The 6,035-nt window shown below is 37.9% G+C and overlaps 1 non-coding gene across 1 annotated transcript; it reads right to left on the bottom strand.

The window, feature by feature from the left end:
- Window positions 1–997: 997 nt before the first annotated feature.
- Window positions 998–1,125, bottom strand: LOC142871767 (small nucleolar RNA SNORA25). Its single transcript, XR_012919959.1, has one exon. It is a non-coding gene; the product is annotated as a small nucleolar RNA SNORA25 (small nucleolar RNA).
- Window positions 1,126–6,035: the final 4,910 nt, after the last annotated feature.

Genomic DNA, 6,035 nt, shown 5'->3' with positions numbered 1-6,035 from the left:
GGAAAAGGCCTGAGGCACTTGGAAGAGGGGCGGTCCCTACCTGGCTTCGCTGTTCCATTCTTTGGTATAGTTAGACGCCTCCCAGCCTTCTCCTGATAGAGGAAGGAGGGTCGCTGGAACTGGTGAGTTTAAAAGCCTAAGTATTAACAAAGTCATTCTGCTGTGTTGCACAGGTATGTACAGATTCTGTGGCAACATGTATTATTTATTTATTTATTTATTTAGAGACGGAGTCTCACTCTGTTGCCCAGGCTACAGTGCCTTGGCGTCAGCCTAGCTCACAGCCACCTCAAACTCCTGGGCTCAAGGATCCTCCTGCCTCCGCCTCCCAAGTAGTTGGGACTACAGGCATGCGCCACCATGCCCCGCTAATTTTTTCTAAATAGTTTTAGTTGGTCAATTAATTTCTTTCTATTTTTAGTAGAGACGGGTCTCACTCTTGCTCAGGCTGGTGTCGAACTCCTGACCTTGGGTGATCCGTTCTCCTCGGCCTCCCAGAGTACTAGGATTACAGGCGTGAGCCACGATGCCCGGCCCATATTGGTGTTTTATAATTCATATTCATTTGAAGGATTTATGCCTTAAGCTATATTCTGAGTTCTATGTAGAGGGATTGTTCAAATTATTCGGTATAGAATAACCACTTATCTGAGAAAACTGTGGGAAAATAATTTTGTGTCATCCATATTAAGACAAATACTGGAGAGCTGGGGTGGTATGTCAGAGAAAATATTAAGGTAGATGCTTACAGATAGTGGAAAATATGTGTACACCTGTGATCTGACATCATTCCTTGGTCATCCGAATAAAGCATTCATTTCTTTCCTTTTTTTAAAAAAAAACAGCTTTATTGTGGTACAATTTACATCCTGTAAAATTTGCCCATTTTAAGTATACAGTTTGCTTAGTTTTAGTTTATGTCATTATGCAACCATCACCATAAAAATATTCATTTTTAAGATTTTTTCCCCAATTTTTCTTTTTTTTTATGACTAAGTCTCGTACCTCTCCAGGAAAACATTGCACTATTTAGTGTTATATCATTCTATAGAGAACTTCAATATTTGGCCACAGCGTTAAGAGCTTTTGGTTTCATAACTCCATGAGCCTTCTTAGAAATGATCAGTTTTTCAAAATTTAGATTAGAATTTATGTCCATTCCCACTCATCTTTCATTATCCCCAACTTAATCACAACTTTTCCTTAGAATTTTCTCCTACTATTCTGGTGAATACTGACCTCCACTTCTCTGTACTTTGTAGCAAGATATATTTTATTATTTTATTTTATTTTAGACAGAGTCTCACTCTGTTGCCCGGGCTAGAGTGCCATGGTGTCAGCCTAGCTCACAGGAACCTCAAACTCCTGGGCTCAAGTGATCCTCTTGCCTCAACCTCTCGAGTTGCTGGGACTACAGGCATGTGCCACTATACCCGGCAAATTTTTTATATATATACTTTTAGTTGCCCAGCTAATTTCTTTCTATTTTTTTTTTTAGTAGAGACGGGGTCTCACTCTTGCTCAGGCTGGTCTCAAACTACTGAGCTCAAACGATCCGCCTGCCTCGGCCTCCCAGAGTACTAGGATTACAGGCATGAGCCACTATTACCCAGCCACAAGACAGATTTTAGATATGAATTATCTAGAATTCTAAGAGGTAGTAACTAGGTTCTCTTCTGTTCCCCAAACTCTTTGTCATACTACTTAGAATTCTTTACCACATTGCCTAAACCCCACCATTAGAAATATTTACTTATTGAATATGGACTGTATATTAGCTAGAAGTATTATGTCAATATTAAATTTTCTGAATTTTATAACTTAGCACTGTGATTATATAAGAGAATACCTGGTTCTCAGAAGATATTTGCTGATGTATTTATGGACAAGGATTATAATTCCTGCAACTTAATCTGAAAGGGTTCAGCAAAAATAGCATTAATAATAATTATACACACACACACACACACAATCATATGGATTGGATCTGGGGGGAGAAAGACCAAGAAAATGTGCCAAAATGTTAATAATTGGTCAATCTAGGTAGAGAGTATTTGGGAGTTCATTATACAAATGTGCAACTTTTTTGTAAATTTGACTTATTATAAAACAAAAAGATAAAAGAAGAAAATATATTCCTTTAGTTCTCTGCCCCAGCCACACATTAGAATTATCTGAAAGCTTTTAGAAACTACAACTGCCTGGGCCCCACCTGCTAGAGATATTTATTTAATTGGTTTTGGGTGGGATCCAGGCATCTGAATTTTTAAAAAGCCTCCTGGATTAATGTAATGTGCAATCCAGAGTCAAGAACCCTTGCATCGTAAAAGTAATATGTTTTAAGGCTGTGCACCATGGCTCATGCCTGAATTCCCAGCACTTTGGGAGGCTGAAGTAGGAAGATCACTTGAACCCAGGAATTCAAGACCAGCCTGAGCAACATAGCAAGACCTCGTCTCTACAAAACCCAGAAAAATCAGTGGGGCATGGTGGTGTGTGCCTGTAGTCCCATCTACTTGGGAGGCTGAGGCAGGAGGATTACTTGAGCCCAAGGATTCGAGGTTGCGGTGAGCAGTGATGACACCACTGCACTCTACTCTGGGCAACAGAGTGAGAAGAAAAGAAGGAAGAAGAAGGAGGACGAGGGTAAGAGGGAGAAGGGAGAAGGAAGAAGAAGAACAAGAAGAAGCAGAAGTAGACGAGGAAGAAGAATGAATAATTATTTTAGCTGTCACTTGTACCTTAGAAGTGAATTAATTTTTACTTAGATTATGTTTCTCTCTATTGGCATGCCTTCCTTTTTTCTTTTTAGTCTTCTTTTATACCCTTCAAAATATCAAGCAAGTTTCCAGGCACAAAAATGTTCCTTACTACATTCTAATTGAAGTTAATTCATTAAAAAACAAGGTAATTTTATTTATTTATTTATTTTTGAGACAGAGTCTTACTCTGTTGCCTGGGCTAGAGTGCTGTGGCGTCAGCCTAGCTCACAGCAACCTCAAACTCCTGGGCTCAAGCAATCCTGCTGCCTCATCCTCCTGAGTAGCTGGGACTACAGGCATGTGCCACCCTAATGCCCGGCTAATTTTTTCTATATTTATTAGTTGGCCAATTAATTTCTTTCTATTTATAGTAGAGACGGGGGTCTCACTCTTGCTCAGGCTGGTTTCGAACTCCTGATCTCCAGCAATCCGCCCACTTCGGCCTCTCAGAGTGCTAGGATTATAGGCGTGAGCCACCGCGCCCGGCTGCAAAGTAATTTCTTAAATGTAGCTTTAATCATGTCATGGCTGTTTCCCAAATCAGCGGTTATAAATGTATGCATGTTGTATATTCCAATGCTACATTATCTGTTATATATGCATTGTTTTTCACATTATAACAGATGGGCCAGTGAGCTTTTGCCCTGCCAAAAAACCTCTGCTAATTGTAATTTTAAAGGGCCAATGCTGAAGGCCCTAAAAAGTCTCCCCAAAATTGTCAGCTATAGAGAATGTGAAGCCCACTTAGATGGGGCCTTCCAAAGAAAGGAAATAGAGACAGTTCATCAAGACTACTGCTGAGATCAATGATGTTAAGAACTTTAGATTTAGAAAGAAGGAACTAGCTGAAGGGTGAGTACATTTGGAGAGAATAAGATGAAAAATACTACTACTTAAATTATAGGCAGGAATGATGAAAAGGACATAATCAAAAGTAGTTGGAAATATTTAACTATACTTGAATATAGAAAAACAAGGGCTCCATGGCAGGGCGCGGTGGCTCATGCTATAATCCTAGCATTCTGGCAGGCTCAGTTGGGCGGATCGCTCAAGGTCAGGAGTTCGAGACCAGCCTGAGCAAGAGCGAGATTCCCGTCTCTACTAAAAATGGAAAGAAATTGGCTGGACAACTAAAAATATATAGAAAAAATTAGCCAGGCATGGTGGCACATGCCTGTAAAAAAATAAACGAAAATAAAAAAAAAAAACAAAAAACAAGGGCTCCTATAGTTAGATAAAGCAGGAAAAAGGAACTGAGAAAGGAAGAGAAAGAGTCAGAGATTTGCTAGACTAAGTATCTTGAGAAAATTCAAAACAAGATTATAAAACCAGACCATTTCTATTTTTTTTTTTAAACTAAAGCTTTTAATTTAAGTTTTTTATAACTTTTAGGACAACTTTGAATTCTTAACAGTACTGTTAAATGAGTTGAACACACCTTGTGCACTTCTCTACAGGCATTGAATGAGTGGAGGTAAACTATTTTTGCAGTTAGGATTAAAAGATTAAAACCAAAATGTTTTGTTTTTTTTTTTACACCTTTAACGATTAAATTTGGTTTTTTTTTCTTTCTATTTGTTGTTTTATTTATTTTAATTTGCTGACTCAGGCACATTTGCATTTTTACCTTAAACACATAAGTATTTTTGTTGGTAACCCAGATTTAGTTAATATTATTTGACCAAATATTAAATTTACTTTACTTATCAAAAATCACCCATTACTTTGTCTTTGGCTGAGTTTACATTTTTATCAAACCTTTACACCTCAAGAACTTAAAAATGTCTAGTAAAACCCAGGCAAAAACAAATGTATGTTTATAATTTGAAAGCATTTTTACTATTACTTTACTAATAACACCTTTTTATTTATTAATAATAACACAGCTTATTTACTAACAGTTATTAAGTTTACATGAAGCATTTGGGTTTAATTTATGAGCGCTCCCTTAATTTTAAAACAGTCTGAAACCTATAAGCACAAACGTGATATATGGACAGACATAAAACATACCCAAACATATACACTCTCTCAGACACATACATACACACAAAGTTCTGATAAATTTTACCCTAGAATGTTACCCATGAAATTTAACACAAACTCACCAGTCTGTAAAAGAAAGCTGAATCTAAATTTCTTTTGATGAGACTGGAACTTGTTCACCTGGCAAATTTTAGTTGACCTGATAGGTAACTTAATTAGGCCTGTGGATCAAAGTTTTGGGTAAAGCAGTTTTTACGGCAGTTTGACTTTTTTTTTTTAGTGCAAAATGAGTTTTCTATGTTAGCATTTTAGCTAGAACTGGCTGCAAGGTCTCTAGGTAGCCTTTGAATTGTAAATACCACAAACAATGAGTTATCTTAACATCATTAGAAAAAGTTAGCAGATTTTAGAGTAGCCAGAAGAGAGAGATAGCTTGAGACACTTCAATAGTGGGGGGTCAACCATTTCAGCTCTGAATTTTTTTTGATGTAACTTTGCCCTTTCTTAAAAACTTGCGCACAAGAATTAGCTATAACCAGCTGGAGCCCTAGAAAACCTGGCATGCCTTTGAATTTTTTCATTTACAAAAATACTTGCAAGTAGAGACACCACAAACCAACTGGGGTGCCCCAACAGGAGTCATTTTCTTTGCCCTTCCTCACTCTTAAAGAATTTGCTTTTCATAGACAAGCCAATTGAAACTAGTTTTGAGAAGAAAAAAGGCAATGGAGAAAGCCCTTTAGAATGCACCTCCAAACCTAAATTAGGATCTCAAACAACAATTCCTAGGAAAAGAACCAGCTCAGAATAAACCAAGACCATCAACCAAAAACGGGAGGTCCGGATCTCAGGAGGACTTACCAGTTCCCGCCAAAGGAGAAGCTCGGAGTCGGAGGCCTAAAAGGGCCATGCCGGTACCTGGCGCCGAGTCCGCGCTGCTCCTTAGGCGGCCCTGAGTCTTCTCTGAGATCCTGCCGACTACGCCAAAATTGTCGACGAAAAAAAAAAGCCAAATTTGCAAAATAATTCTAAAGAGATTTATTGTGAGCCAAATTTGAGGACCATGACCCGGAGCCACTGCCAAGAGGCCTTGGGCAAGTGGACTCCAAAACCAGACCATTTCTGACACTTTTCTTTAAGCTTCTGAAGCAGGTTTTTAAAATTACAGTTTCTAGAAAACAAATTCTAGAAAGAAAAATAAATTCTAGAAAAGAAATAAGAGATAAAAACTTATATCAAAAGATAATTAAATAACAGGAAGAGTATACATCTGAAAATTCATCTACT

This window comes from Microcebus murinus, chromosome 6 (assembly GCF_040939455.1).
Source record: "Microcebus murinus isolate Inina chromosome 6, M.murinus_Inina_mat1.0, whole genome shotgun sequence".
Classification (NCBI taxonomy): Eukaryota; Metazoa; Chordata; class Mammalia; order Primates; family Cheirogaleidae; genus Microcebus; species Microcebus murinus.
The sequence above is the reverse complement of the archived record's forward strand: the minus strand, read 5'-3'. Positions and strand labels throughout refer to the sequence as shown.